Source organism: Bos indicus x Bos taurus, chromosome 7, assembly GCF_003369695.1.
Source record: "Bos indicus x Bos taurus breed Angus x Brahman F1 hybrid chromosome 7, Bos_hybrid_MaternalHap_v2.0, whole genome shotgun sequence".
Lineage (NCBI taxonomy): Eukaryota > Metazoa > Chordata > Mammalia > Artiodactyla > Bovidae > Bos > Bos indicus x Bos taurus.
This window is the reverse complement of record NC_040082.1, coordinates 21,892,048-21,908,885: the sequence shown is the minus strand read 5'-3', so window position 1 is coordinate 21,908,885 and position 16,838 is coordinate 21,892,048.

Sequence of the window (16,838 nt, the reverse complement as noted above, 5' to 3'; positions counted from 1 at the left end):
TAGCAATGGGACCACCTAGATTCTAGGACCAGCTGTGCCGTTTGCTCACTGAGCAGCGTTGATGGGTAAGACAAGCCAAACCATTGGGCCTCAGCATCCTCCTTTATAAATTAAGAATGGACTAAATTATTGAAAGGCTCCTTTCCATTCCAAAAATCTATGAGAAAAAAGTCCTCAGATAATCACTTGCTCTGCTCAGCCAGCAGAGGCTCAGCCTCGAGACTGCAATCCCAGTAAAAAGGGAACCAGGGCTGGGGAAACAATTAATATAGCAGTTCTGTGGGGCCTCATCTTCCCACAAGGTATTTTTGCTTTGGCTTTCAGTCAACTTGGGTTGGACTTAGGTTCTCATCTCAACATTGGAAAATCAGGTTGTTTGACATTTCTAGTCTGTGATTTACCATATATTTTGTTCCCAGGTACTGCTTTAAAGGTCAAAGTAGATATTGGAGGCTTCTTTTTATTTTTTTCCAGTAGTATTTTATTTATTTATTTTTTACAATCTAAATTGTCCAACTTTGGCCATTGAGAGTTCTTTAAATTGGTTCCTATATCCCTTTGACATCCCCTCATCATTGTGTATGTATGTGTTTTTGTTTGTTTTTAGCACTTTCTTACTTTCTAGTACCACAGAATGCTCCAGGTGATCCTGTATATTTTCTGCTTCAGTTCCAGAATTAGCCATTGCTCCAGGGATCCCTGGTTCCTGGATTGGAGAATGGCATTAGAGACCGAGGTCTGGCACAGTGTACATTCATTGCTTTTAGGGTGTTGTTGAAAAAAATAAGAATGTTCATCAAGACTAAGTTTCACTCTCTTTTTAATCTTTCAAACCATCATCACCATTATCCTGGAATTCTGACATACCTTCCTGTTCTCACAATGCTACTCTAGTTCCCCTCTCCCTAGAACTGATCCAGACAGTAATCAGAATGATCCTGCTGTATCTTCTCTTTGCCCTCTCTTGGTGCATTGAAATTGTTCTCCCTTCAGCTCTGTGCCCCAGAGCGCTGACTTCTATTGAATTAGATGGGGCTCCTTACCTATTGACTTCTACTGAGTTTTGTTGATTGTGGAGGTACTGGTACTAATCAGTGGAAGGGAGGAGAAAGTAGATTGGATATTTATTACCCAGCCTCCTTCTCTTCCAAGACTGTTTGGCAGAGGAATGAGTCTCTACTGAAGGCCCAGGGTCTGTTTTGTGGCCCTCTCCTTCAGCTGTAACTCTTCCCAAGTTCTGGACAATTTTCACTTGTTGCCTTTTCAGTCCTAGGAGTGATAATGCTGCTCCACTGTTGCTAATTCCAATAACTTCGAACTGCTCTACTTTCTCCACCTTAACACTATTATTATATGTATAAATAGTCCCTTTATGAAATTAACTTTCATTAATCCATCTAAATATGCCATCTACTTTCTGCCATGTCCTTGACTGGTACAGGAGAGAGTGAGAGATATATAATTCACAGACCATAAAATTTACCGTTTTAAATGTACAAATCAGTCGTGTACAAGTCAGTTAATAAAGTGGTTTTTAATATATTCACAAGGTTGTGCAACTGTTATCATCTAATTCCAGAATTTCTCATCACCTTAAAAAAATAAAACAAAAATATGTTTTTTTGGATCCCTTGTATCCCTTCCTTTCTCTCTACTCCTACTTCCTGGCAAACACTAATCTGCTTTCTATATCTATTCTGGATATAAATGGAATCATATGATATATAACTTGTCTTTTTTTTTTCATTAAGCATAATGTTTTCAGGGTTCATCCATATTGTAGCATGTATCAGTCCTTCATTCCTTTTTGTGGCCTAATGGTTTTCCATTGGGTCACATATCGTTTATCCTTTTATTGGCTGATGCGTATTTAGGTTGTTTCCACGTTTTGGCTATTATGAATAATGCTGATATAAATATTCATGTACAGGTTTTTGTATGAGTGTATATTTTTAATTCTCTTTGGTATATACCTAGGAGTGGAATTGCTGGATCATACACTAGCGCTATGCTTAATGTTTTGAGAAATTGTAAACTGTTTCCTGCAGTGACTGGACCATTTAACATCCAACCAGCAATGTGTGAAGATGACAATGTCTCCACATCTTTGCCATCACTTGCCATTTTTCAGTTTTTAATTCTATCCATCTTAGTGTGAAGTGGTATCTCATAGTTTGATTTGTGTTTGCCTCATAGCTGGTATCATCTTTTCATGTACTTAGCCATTTGTATAACTTCTTGGGAGACATGTCTGTTCAAATCCTTGGACCATTCTTTAGTTATTTATCCTTTTATTATTAAACTCTAAAGATTATCTTATTACTGATTGCAGATATTTTTCTCCTGTGGGTTGTTTTTAATTTCTTGATAGTGTTCTTTGACATACTAAATTTTTCATTTTGATGAAGACTCATTTAATTTTTTTTCTTTTGGTGTCATATTTAAGAAATTATTACCTAATATGAAGTCATAATGATTAACAATTAGATTTTCTTCTAAGGATTTTATTATTTTAACTCTTACATTTAGATCTTTGATTTATTTTGATTTAATTTTTGTGTGTGGTGTGACGTAATGGTGAGAGTTCCTTATTTTTCATTATATAGCTGAATGTTCTAGCGGGACTGTTTGGAAGTACTGTTTCTCCATTTAATGGTCTTGGAATCTTTGGCAACAATCAAATGATCTTAGATGTATGGGTTTATTTTGGACTGTCAATTCTATTCTATTCAATGTCTGTCCTTATACTAACACCACATTGGCATGATTATTTTAGCATTATATTAGGTTTTGAAATAAAACTATGACTCCTCCAACTTAAAAAAAAAAATTGTTTGACCTGTGTTCTCTGCAATTCTATATGAATTTTAGGTTCAGCTAGTCTATTTCCATAAAAAAAACTTTTTGGTATTTTGATGGGCTTTTTGTTGAATCTGTAGATCAATTTAGGTAGCATTGCCCCCAGTATTTGATAAGATTAATCTTCTGTTGTATGAACACATAGTATCTTTCCATTTATTAGGCCTTTTATTTCTTTGAACAATGTTTTGTAGCTTTTGGTGTACAAGACTGGCACTTCTTTGATTGAATTTATTCTTAAGTATCTTGCTCTTTTTATGCTATTACAAAATGAATTATTTTCTCTACTTCATTGTTAAATTGTTCATTACTGTTGTGCAGTTGACTTTGTATATCAATCTTATACCTTGCTGAACATATGTCCAGTGCCATTTTAAATGTAGATATACTGAAGCTTTAATGCAAAATATGGAATTATTCAGAGTAATGAGCTTGATTTAGATATGATATTTTTTCCAAAGAATACAGGCATACCTCAGAGATATTGAGGATTTGGTTTTAGACCACAGCAGTAAGAAAGAAAAGAAAGTGAAGTTGCTCAGTCATGTCCAGCTCTTTGAGATCCCATGGGCTGTAGCCCACCAGGCTCCTCCATCCATAGGATTTTCCAGGCAAAAGTACGGAGTGGTTTGCCATTTCCTTCTCCAGGGGATCTTCCCGACCCAGGGATTGAACCCAGGTCTCTCGCATTGTATGCAGACGCTTTTCCATATGAGCCACCAGGGAAGTTACTTTAGACCACAGCAGTAAAGTGAATATCACAATAAAGTGAGTCACACAAATTTTGTGGTTTCTCAATGTATATGAAAGTTATGTTTACATTATACTGTGCAGTGTTCACTATACTATTAAGTGTTCAGAAGTATTATGTCTTGGAGAAGGCGATGGCACCCCACTCCAGTAGTCTTGCCTGGCAAATCCCATGGATATTGGAGCCTGGTGGGCTGCAGTCCATGGGGTCGCTAAGAGTCGGACACAACTGAGTGACTTCACTTTCACTTTTCACTTTTATGCATTGGAGAAGGAAATGGCAACCCACTCCAGTGTTCTTGCCTGGAGAATCCCAGGGACGGGGGAGCCTGGTGGGCTGCCGTCTATGGGTCGCACAGGGTCGGACATGACTGAAGTGACTTAGCAACAGTATTATGTCTAAAAAAAACAATGTACATACTTTAATTAAAAATAATTTATTGCTGAAAAATGGTAACCATCATCCAAGCCTTCAGCAAGTGATAATCTCATTGCTGGTGGAGGATCTTGCCTTAGTGTTGATGGCTGCTGACTGATCAAGGTAGTGGTTGCTCACGGTTGGGGTGGCTGTGACAATCTCTTAAAATAAGACAACATTGAAGTTTGCCACTGGCATGCAGTGCTGTTTGATAGCATTTTCCCCACAATAGAACTTCTTTCAAAATTTGAAATCCATCCTCTAGTATCATGCTACTGTTTTACCAACTAAGTTTATGTGATGGTTTTAAATCCTTTGTTGTCATTTCAGCAATCTTCACAACATCTTCACAGGAGTAGATTGTATCTTAAGAAACCACTCTTTGCTTATCCATAGAAACAACTTCTCGTGTGTTAGAGTTTGATCACCTCTAAAAAGAGATTGCTGCAATTCAGTCACATCATCAGACTCTACTTCTAATTCTAATTCTCTTACTATTTCTGCCACATCTATAATGACTTATTCCACTAAAGTCTTGAACTTTTCAAAGTCATCCACAAGGAGGGAATCAACTGCTTCAAAATTCCTGATAATATTGATATTTTGACCTCTTCTCATGAGTCTTGAATATTCTTAATGATTTCTAAAATGGTGAATCCTTTACTTCCTATCAGAGGAATCACTCTCTATGACAGTTATAGTCTTATGAAATGTATTTATTAAATAATAAGACTTCAAACTTTAAATTACTCCATAAGCCATGAGCTACAGAATAGATATGCTAGCAGGCCTGAAACAACATAATTTTGCTTTATATTTCCTTAAGAGCCCTTGGGTGACAACATGCATTGTCAGTGAGCAGTTATGTTTTGAAAGAAATTTTTTTTCTGAGCAGTAGTTCTCTATAGTAGGCTTAAAATACTCAGTAAAACATGTTGTCAACAGATGTTCTGTCATTCAGGCTCTATTTTTCCATTTATAGAGCAGGGCCAGGGTAGATGTAGCATAATTATAAATGGTCCTAGTGTCTTGGAATGATAAATCGGCATCAGCTTCAATTTTAAGTCATGAGCTGCATTCACCTCTAAAAAGAGAGTCAACCGGTCCTTTGAAGTTTTGAACCCTGCCTTGACTTCTCCTCTATAGCTATGAGTCCTAGATGGCATCTTCTTCCAATAAGAGGCTGTTTTATCTACATGAAAAGTTTGTAGCTTAATACATCTTAGCTAGATCTTCTGGATAAGTTGCTGCAACTTCTCTATTAGCACTTGCTGTTTCATCTTACACTTCTGTGCTATGGAGATGGCTTCTCTCCTTCAATCTCATTAACGGATCTCTCCTAGCTTCAAACCTTTCTTCTGCAGATTCCTTGTCTCTCTGAGCCTTTATAGAATTGAAGGAAGCTAGAACCTTGTCCTGGATTAGGCTTTAGCTTAAGGGACACTTGTACCTGATTTAGTCTTCTACCCAGTCCACTAAAACTTTTCCGTATCACTAATAAGACTGCTTCACTTACCATTATCATTTGTGTGTTCACTGGAGTAGCACTTTTAGTTTCCTTCAAAGACTTTTCCTTTGCATTCACAACTTGGCTGACTGGTTCAAGAGGGCTAGCATTCAGACTTCCTCAGCTTTTGAAATACATTCCTCACTAAGATTAATCATTTCTAACTCTCGATTTAAATTGAGAGACATGCAGCTCTTTCAGTTGAACACTTAGGGTCCATTGTGGATTATTAATTGGCCTAATCTGAATAATGTTGTGTCTCAGAGAATAAGGAAGCCTGAGGCGAGGAAGAGCAGTAATGACTGGTCAGTGGAGCAGTCAGAACACAAACGTTTATCGATTCAGTTCACCATCTTATATTTTTATGTTATTATAAAATTATAGTATTATGTTAATATAATATACATCATATTAATTGTATCATATTATTATGTTAATATAATATAATGGAGAAGTTTAAAATACTGTAAGAATTACCAAAACATGACATAGAGATAGGAAGTGAGCAAATGCTGTTGAAAAAATGGTGCTATAGACTTGCTCCATACAGGGTTATCAGAAAACTTCTAAATTTGTAACAAATGCAGTATCTGTGAAGCAAAATAAAGCAAAATGAAATAAAACAATATATGCCTGTATACATTTAACACATCCGATATGTTAGACTAGGAAGAAAGTTAATGAAATAAAACCTTCAATCCTCAACTCAGATAAACAAGGCATATATTAAATACCAATCTGTGTGCTTTATTTGTGTAAATATCTTCATCATAGCTCTGTAATGTAGATACTACAATTATTCCCATTTTACACATGAGGAAATTGGGGCACAGAGAAATTAAATAGCTTGGGCAAGTTGACATGGCTGGAAATTGGTGAAGCCAGTATTTGAAACCTGACAGTTTGATTCAAGTTTACGTATGTTTAACTTCTATGTCATATTGCCTCTTGAAACAGTGTGGAAATAGATATGCAAAGTAGCTCCTCCCAGGATTTTTCAGTACTTTCTTTTTTTTTTTTTTTAATATAAATTCATTTATTTTAATTGGAGGCTAATTACTTTACAATATTGTATTGGTTTTGCCATACATCAACATGAATCTGCCACGGGTGTACATGTGTCCCCCATCCTGAACCCCCTCCCACCTCCCTCCCCATACCATCCTTCTGGGTCATGCCAGTGCATAAGCCCCGAGCATCCTGTATCATGCTTTAAAACTGGTCCGGCGATTTGTTTCACATATGATATTATACATGTTTCAATGCCATTCTCCCAAATCATCCCACCCTTGCCCTCTCCCATAGAGTCCAAAATAGTGTTCTAGACATCTGTGTCTCTTTTTCTGTCTTGCATACAGGGTTATCATTACCATCTTTCTAAATTCCATATATATGCGTTAGTATACTGTATTGGTGTTTTTCTTTCTGGCTTACTTCACTCTGTATAATAGGCTCCAGTTTCATCCACCTCATTAGAACTGATTCAAATGTATTCTTTTTAATGGCTGAGTAATACTCCATTGTGTATATGTACCACAGCTTTCTTATCCATCCATCTGCTGATGGACATGTAGGTTGCTTCCATGTCCTGGCTATTATAAACAGTGCTGCGATGAACATTGGGATACACGTGTCTCTTTCCCTTCTGGTTTCCTCAGTGTGTACGCCCAGCAGTGGGATTGCTGGGTCATATGGCAATTCTATTTCCAGTTTTTTAAGGAATCTCCACACTGTTCTCCATAGTGGCTGTACTAGTTTGCATTCCCATCAACAGTGTAAGAGGGTTCCCTTTTCTCCACACCCTCTCCAGCATTTATTGCTTGTAGACTTTTGGATAGCAGCCATTCTGACTGGTGTGAAATGGTACCTCATTGTGGTTTTGATTTGCATTTTTCTAATAATGAGTGATGTTGAGCATCTTTTTATGTGTTTGTTAGCCATCTGTATGTCTTCTTTGGAGAAATGTCTATTTAGTTCTTTGGCCCATTTTTTGATTGGGTCGTTTATTTTTCTGGAATTGAGCTGCAGGAGTTGCTTGTATATTTTTGAGATTAATTCTTTGTCAGTTGCTTCATTTGCTATTATTTTCTCCCATTCTGAAGGCTGTCTTTTCACCTTGCTTATAGTTTCCTTTGTTGTGCAGAAGCTTTTAATTTTAATTAGGTCCCATTTGTTTATTTTTGCTTTATTTTCTAATATTCTGGGAGGTGGGTCATAGAGGATCCTGCTGTGATGTATATTGGAGAGTGTTTTGCCTATGTTCTCCTCTAGGAGTTTTATAGTTTCTGGTCTTACATTTAGATCTTTAATCCATTTAAAGTTTATTTTTGTGTATGGTGTTAGAAAGTGTTCTAGTTTCATTCTTTTACAAGTGGTTGACCAGTTTTCCCAGCAACACTTGTTAAAGAGATTGTCTTTTCTGCATTGTCTATTCTTGCCTCCTTTGTCAAAGATAAGGTGTCCATAGGGGTGTGGATTTATCTCTGGGCTTTCTATTTTGTTCCATTGATCTATATTTCTGTCTTTGTGCCAGTATCATGCTGTCTTGATGACTGTGACTTTGTAGTACAGCCTGAAGTCAGGCAGGTTGATTCCTCCAGTTCCATTCTTCTTTCTCAAGATTGCTTTGGCTATTCAAGGTTTTTTGTATTTCCATACAAATTGTGAAATTATTTGTTCTAGCTCTGTGAAAAATACCGTTGGTAGCTTGATAAGGATTGCATTGAATTTATAGATTGCTTTGGGTAGTATACTCATTTTCACTATATTGATTCTTCTGATCCATGAACACAGTGTATTTCTCCATCTATTAGTGTCCTCTTTGATTTCTTTCACCAGTGTTTTATAGTTTTCTATATATAGATCTTTTGTTTATTTAGGTACATATATTCCTAAGTATTTCATTCTTTTCGTTGCAATGGTGAATGGAATTGTTTCCTTAATTTCTCTTTCTATTTTCTCATTATTAGTGTATAGGAATGCAAGGGATTTCTGTGTGTTGATTTTATATCCTGCAACTTTACTATATTCATTGATTAGCTCTAGTAATTTTCTGGTGGAGTCTTTAGGGTTTTCTATCTAGAGGATCATGTCATCTGCAAACAGTGAGAGTTTACTTCTTCTTTTCCAATTTGGATTCCTTTTATTTCTTTTTCTTCTCTGATTGCTGTGGCCAAAACTTCCAAAACTATGTTGAATAGTAGTGGTGAAAGTGGGCACCCTTGTCTTGTTCCTGATTTTAGGGGAAATGCTTTCAATTTTTCACCATTGAGGATAATGTTTGCTGTGGGTTTGTCATATATAGCTTTTATTATGTTGAGGTATGTCTCTTCTATTCCTGCTTTCTGGAGTTTTTTTTTTTTTTATCATAAATGGATGTTGAATTTTGTCAAAGGCTTTCTCTGCATCTATTGAGATAATCATATAGCTTTTATTTTTCAATTTGTTAATGTGGTGTATTACATTGATTGATTTGTGGATATTGAAGAATCCTTGCATCCCTGGCATAAAGCCCACTTGGTCATGATGTATGATCTTTTTAATGTGTTGTTGGATTCTGATTGCTAGAATTTTCTTATGGATTTTTGCATCTATGTTCATCAGTGATATTGGCCTGTAGTTTTCTTTTCTTTCTTTCTTTTTTTTTCGTGGCATTGTTGTCAGGTTTTGGTATTAGGGTGATGGTGGCCTCATAGAATGAGTTTGGAAGTTTACCTTCCTCTGCGATTTTCTGGAAGAGTTTGTGTAGGATAGGTGTTAGCTCTTCTCTAAATTTTTGGTAGAATTCAGCTGTGAAACTGTCTGGAACCTGGGCTTTTGTTTGCTGGAAGATTTCTGATTACAGTTTCAGTTTCTGTGCTTGTAATGGGTCTGTTAAGATTTTCTATTTCTTCCTGGTTCAGTTTTGGAAAGTTGTACTTTTCTAAGAATTTGTCCATTTCTTCCAAGTTGTCCATTTTATTAGCATATAATTGCTGATAGTAGTCTCTTACGATCCTTTGTATTTCTGTGTTGTCTGTTGTGATCTCTCTATTTTCATTTTTAATTTTATTGATTTGATTTTTCTCCCTTTGTTTCTTAATGAGTCTGGCTAATGGTTTGTCAATTTTATTTATCCTCTCAAAGATCCAGCTTTTGGCTTTGTTGATTTTTGCTATGGTCTCGTTTGTTTCTTTTGCATTTATTTCTGCCCAAATTTTTAAGATTTATTTCCTTCTAATGACCCCAGGGTTCTTCATTTCTTCCTTTTCTAGTTTCAGTATTTTCATTGTCCTTCCTTGATTACAAAGAACACCAAAATATCTGACCACACTGAGGATTATAAAACCCATCTTGACAAGAGGGAAATGTCCTCTGAGCACAGTCAGTGTCACAAGCCTATTGTTTTACATTAAAAAAAAAATAACCCTTTGTTTTAGAACAATTTTAGATTAACAGAAAAAAAATACAAAGGTGGTATAGAGAGTTCCGATATACTCTTTTCTTGCTTTCATGTCTCTGATGAGAAGTCCAGCGTAGTTCTATCTTTTTCCTGTTGTTGTTATTCAGTTGCTAAGTCCTGTTCACTCTTTTGTGACTCTATGGACTGTAGCCCATGAGGCTTTTCTGTCCATGGGATTTCCCAGGCAAGAATATTGGAGTAGATTGCCATTTCCTTCTCCAGGAAATGAGACCCACGGATCGAACCTGCATCTCCTGCATTGGCAGGTGATTCTTCTACCAGTAAGCCACCAGGGAAGCCCCTTTTTCCCTGTTGTTTAGGTGTATTTTTCCTCTTTTACACTTTTTTCTTTGTCTTTGGTTTCTGTAGTCTGAATAAAATGGCCAGTTGTGGATTTTTTTGTACTTATCCTGCTTGGTGTTCACTAAAGATTCCTAAGTCTGTGGTTTGGTGTCTGTCATTTAATTTTGGAGAATTCTTGGCCATTATTTGTTGTTCCAGTCACTTGTTTGTGTCCGACTCTTGATGACCCTATGGACCTACAGCATCTCCTGGAGTTTGCTCAAACTCATGTTCACTGCTTTGGTGATGCCATCCAACCATCTCGTCTCTGTCATCGTCTTCTCCTCCTGCCTTCAATCCTTCCCAGCATCAGGGTCTTTTCCAGTGAGTCGGCTCTTCACATCAGGTGGCCAAAATATTGGAGCTCTAGCACCAGGCCTTCCAATGAATATTCAGAGTTGATTTCCTTTAGGATAGACTGTTTTGATTTCCTTGCTGTCCAAGGGACTCTCAGGAGTCTTCTCCAGTACCACAATTCAAAAGCATCAATTCTTTGGCACTCAGACTTTTTTTATTGTCCAGCTCCTAAATCTGTACATGACTACTGGAAAAACCATAGCTTTGACCAGATGGACCTTTGTCATCAAAGTAATGTCTCTGCTTTTTAATATGCTGTCTAGTTTTGTTGTTGCTTTTCTTCCAAGGAGTAAGTGTCTTTTAATTTCATGGCTGTAGTCACCATCTGCAGTAATTTTGGAGCCCAAGAAAATAACATTGTCACTGTTTCCATTGTTTTCCTGTCTCAGTTCAGTTCAGTTGCTCAGTCATGTCCAACTCTGTGACCCCATGAACCGCAGCACACCAGGCCTCCCTGTCCATCACCAACTCCAGGAGTCCACCCAAACCCATGTCCATTGAGTCAGTGATGCCATCCAACCATCTCATCCTCTGTCGTCCCCTTCTCCTCCTGCCTTCAATCTTTCCCAGCATCCAGGTCTTTTCAAATGAGTCAGCTCTTCACATCAGGTGGCCAAAGTATTGGAGTTTCAGCATCAGTCCTTCCAATGAACACCCAGGACTGATCTCCTTTAGGATGGACTGGCTGGATCTCCTTGAAGTCCAAGGGACTCTCAAGAATCTTCTCCAACACCACAGTTCAAAAGCATCAATTCTTTGGCGCTCAGCTTTCTTTATAACTTCCCTGCTGGCTCAGATGGTAAAGTATCTGCTTACAATGCAGGAGACCTGGATTCAATCCCTGGGTTGGGAAGATCCCCTGGAGAAGGAAATGGCAACCCACTCCAGTACTCTTGCCTGGAAAATCCCATGGATGGAGGAGCCTGGTAGGCTACAGTCCATGGCGTCACAAAGAGTCAGATACAACTGAGTGACTTCACTTTCAGCTTTCTTTATCGTCCAACTCTCACATCCATACATGACCACTGGAAAAACCATAACCTTAACTAGATGGACCTTTGTTGACAAAGTAATGTCTCTGCTTTTCAATATGCTGTCTGCTGCTGCTGCTGCTAAGTCGCTTCAGTGGTATCTGACTCTGTGCGACCCCATAGACGGCAGCCCACCAGGCTCTGCTGTCCCTGGGATTCTCCAGGCAAGAACACTAGAGTGGGATGCCATTTCCTTCTCCAGTGCATGAAAGTGAAAAGCAAAAGTGAAGTTGCTCAGTCGTGTCCGACTCTTCACGACCCCATGGACTGCAGCCCACCAGGCTCCTCCGTCCATGGGATTTTCCAGGCAAGAGTACTGGAGTGGGGTGCCATTGCCTTCTCCGAATATGCTGTCTAGGTTGGTCATAACTTTCCTTCTGAGGAGTAAGTGTCTTTTAATTTCATGGCTGCAATCACCATCTGCATTGATTTTCGAGCCCCCCAAAATAAAGTCAGCCGCTGTTTCCACTGTTTCCCCATCTATTTGCCATGAAGTAATGGGACTGGATGCCATAATCTTAGTTTTCTGAATGTTGAACTTTAAGCCAACTTTTTCACTCTCCTCTTTCACTTTCATCAAGAGGCTCTTTAGTTCCTCTTCACTTTCTGCCGTAAGGGTGGTGTCATCTGCATATCTGAGGTTATTGATATTTTTCCCACAATCTTGATTCCAGCTTGTGATTCATCCAGCCCAGAATTTTGCATGATGTACTCTGCATACAAGTTAAATAAGCAGGGTGACAGTATATAGCTTAGACATACTCTTTTCCCAATTTTGAATTTATCTATTGTTCCATTTCCACTTCTAACTGTTGGTTCTTGACCTGCATACAGGTTTCTTAGGAGGCAGGTAAGGTGGTCTGGTGTTCCCATCTCTTTAAGAATTTTCCACAGTTTTTTTGTGATTTACACTATCAAAAGGCTTTAGCGTAGTCAGTGAAGCAGAAGTAGATGTTTTTTTGGCCATTATTACTTCAAATGTTTATTTTGCTTCATTTTCTCTTCTTCTTTTTATATTCAAATTGTACATATATTACACTTTTTGAAAGTCCCACAATTCCTGAGTAGTCTGTTCTTTTTTGTTTGTTTTAGTTTTAATTATTCATTTCAATTTGGGAAGTTTGTACTGACCTATCTTCAAGCTTATTGATTCTTTCCTTTGCCATGCTCAATCTGCGGATAAACCCAGTAAAGGCATTCTTCATTTCTTTTATACTTTTTGATATCTGATACTTCTTTTTTAAATTTCCTTTAATTTTATTTATTGATTTATTTATATATTTATTTTTGGCTGTTTTGGGTCTTCACTGCTGCTTGGGCTTTTCTCTAGTTTCAGTGAGTGGGGCCTGCTCTCTAGTTGAAGTGCACAGGCTTCTCGTTGCAATGGCTTCTCTTGTTGCAGAAAAGAGGGCTCTAGGGAATGTGGGCTCGATAGGTGCATTTTCCGGGCTCTTGAGCACAGGCTCAATAACTGTGGGACACAGGCTTAGTTGCTCCGAGGCATGTGGGATCCTCCTGGATCAGGGATCAAATCCATATCTCCTACACTGATAGGCGGATTCTTTACCACTCTACTACCAGGGAGACCCATCATTTTGATTTTTATTTCTTAGGATTTCCCTTTCTTTGCTATGGTACTCATTTATTCTTGTATGTTGTCTGCTTTTTAAATCAAAGCCCTAACATATTTATTCAGCTTATTTAAAATTCACTAATAATTCTAACGTGTCATATCTGAGTCTAGTACTGATGCTTGCTTTGGCTCTTTCAACTCCGTTGTCTTGTAGCATAACTTTTTTTTGGTTGTTGTTGAAAATCAGACATGATATTTTGGGTAATAGGTACTGAGGTTAACAGGTCTGTAGTGTGATGATTTATGCTTATCTGGCTATAAGTTGGTCTGTGTTTATATTTGCTATAGCTATAAGTACAAGAAGTTTCATGTTCTCTCTGTATCTACCCTATTGACTTTCAGTTCAGTTCAGTTCAGTCTCTCAGTCGTGTCCGACTCTTTGCGACCCCACGAATCGCAGCGTGCCAGGCCTCCCTGTACATCACCAACTCCCGGAGTTTACCCAAACTCATGTCCATTTGAGTCGGTGATGCCATCCAACCATCTCATCCTCTGTCGTCCCCTTCTCCTCCTGCTTTAGGCTTCCCTAAATACTCCTCAGAGAGAGTCAGAATTTTGTAGCTCAACTATAATCCTCTGTGCTATGCTCAAGCCCTACTAATGTGATTAAATATTGCCTGCCATATCGGTAAACAAAGGATGGTGTAGCCATCAAACCACCACATTACAGATGCCCCAATAGTGAGCCCCGAGGGAACTCCAGATACATGCAGGATACCCACAATCTAGCAGTCAACTGCTCCAGCCACCTCCTACAGTGCACGCCAGGAGACTCAGGATTAGAAAGCACTTCATGTTGGCCTCAGATAGCTGAGGTGCATATCAAAGGAATGATTTCAGTGAGCCTAGACTCTTGCATCTTCCCTAAGTAGAAAAGCATCCTTAACTTGACATATCTGTTTTCTTTTATTAACAGTAATTATTGATATTCTGAATACCTGGTCTTCTGTTGCAGATCTCCTATATACCTGCCTTCCTTCCTTGCCTCTTTGAAACAATTTCCTTGTGTTATCTGAGGTGCTGTCCCCTGGGCTCAAAGTCCTCAAATGTCCACCAAGTAAAACATAACTTTTAGTTGTGCTTTTTTTTTTTCAGTCCACAATATGATATGACATGGAAGAGGAGAAGAATTCTTTTAGCTGATCTGTATTTTAGGGCTGTGTTTCTCCAGGGGTATAACTTTGTCCCCCTTGTCTCCTATCTCCTTCTCTGGCTTCAGGATTCCTATTCTATTTCTTTGAATCTGTGATTCCTAGCTTGTTTGTTTTTCCCTTCCTTAGGTGAGTAGGAAAGCCGGAGAGAGCTGGAGTTTGAGGAAATCCCTTCTCTCAGCTGGGATGAGCCTCAGGCAAAGTGTTTCTCCCTACATTTTTAGACCTTTCTTAGGAAGAAGAGTTTGATTGTGTTTCACCAAGATTATTCTTCCCTGTTCTTGCCAGAGCCCTGAGGGATCTTTCTCAGAACTTCACTGTGAGAATCTGGTGGGGTTCCTTGAGGTAAAATGTGTGGGGTCTCCCCAACACTGTGGCTCCTCCCCAAGTTTCTCATTTTCACACTAGTCTACTCAGCCTCCAGCAATTTGTCAAAATTACCATATACGCGGTCCTACCAGTTTATGGCTTCGGCGGCTTCTACTCCAGGCAAGCGGATCTTGGCTCTGGATTTGCCCGTCTCTCCAGATTTCTGGGTGGCAGTTTGCCCTGCCTCCTCAGTTCTCTGTGGTCCATGAAATCACTGCTTTTCAGTTTATTCAGGTTTTTATTATTGTAAGGACGTGAGTAATGACTTCCAAACTCTTCATATGTCTGAACTGAAAGTAGAAGTCAGGCATGTATTTTTAAAATTCTGAAATATACAATATTGGTGAGCTTTGGAAATAGTAAGAGTAGAAAATTTAAAACAATGAGAATATTTTCTAGCTTAAATAGGAAGGCACGTGTAATAATTTGATCTGTGTCTGTACGTGTAAATTGAATTGGTGAACTATATAAAATTTTACTCTTCCTCAAAAATTCACATGAGCCATACTTCCAATGTGGGTAATCAGTGGATTTCTCTGTTTTGCTTTCCATCTGTATAACATACTACTTTGATGTCTATTTGACCAGAGAAAGAGATTTTTCCTAGCAAGAAGCATACAAATCAGTGATTCAGAAAGTTTGCCATGGGATTTGTTTTGTAAGGATATTATTATTTTGTATGTAAAGCAGTCTTCAAAATGCCACACTGATCCCGGTTTCACTGAAAAGTCATATGCTGATGCAAACCTTATGTTCGCACAGTGGCTGCCTTTTAGTACATCAAACCCTAGTGAACATCATTAGATCAAATGACTGTAAAAGGTCTTAAGTGGAATGATTTTGATCTGCTCTACACGTTTCCCACTGGATTTTTTGTCCACATTACATAATCACTGTACATTTGGCACAGTATGTTGCCTTTGAAAGAGCTTCAAGATTAAGGAAGCATGAAGACAGAATTGCCCATAAAATCAGAAAGGAGTACTAGAAATATATATGCTGCAAAAACTAAAATCTTCCTTCCTCCTTCATTGTAAACTCAAAGCTCATGCTGAGCTTTATGATTGAGGACTCAACTTAGATAAGCATTAAAGGCTGTTTCACATGATTTGTCTTCTGATTTGGCTGGGCATTAGTATTAAAAAATCTATTAGGAAAGAATTCTAAAATTCTTACCCATGGACAGAAAATAGTTCTATTTACTTAGGTGGTCGATAAGCATACATATGAAAAATCCTTTGTCAGTATGTATATAACAGATTAATATGAGAGTATTTTTGTTTTAAGGGAGTATAACAGCAGAAGATGACCCTGTGGATGTGGATAGTCTTAGAGGCGATGTTGACAGTTGAACAAACATTAAGTATACTTCTCCAAATTGAGAAGATGACTTGCCTATATCCTCTGACATAGAGCTTCCCTTTTTCTTATCCCATATCCACTCCTCCAGTGTAAATTAGATTTAATAAAGGTGCAGTGACAGCAACATTAGAAGCTTTGGAATATGCTCAGAAGTCACCTTTGAAATCACCAGAGACTTGTGCCTTCACTTTTATTCTTTTACAAATAAATGGACTTCCAAGTTCAAATGTTTTGTTTACTAAAATGGCACCATGGTAGTTGCATTGTTGTTTAGAATTATTATAATAAAAGCATAGCTTTATTTACGGCCTATTTCCATCATTATTAATAATATTATTTTCATAGGTAGTAGATGTTAGGAGGTCCAAGGTATCACATCAGGATAAACATTTTAGAAAATAAACCTTTGTTGGGAATAGCCTATTGGAATACCCAAAGATGGGTTAGAGTCAGCTTTTACTAGCTCATGAGAATCAGTTGTTAAATTTTCAGTAAATTTGCAAACTAGTTTTTCGATAGGCCATTATTAGAAATTAAAATATTCAGGCTTACATTATAATAAATGTTTAATAAATATAAAATCATCATTTCCTAATTTACTGCAGTTTACTTTTATCT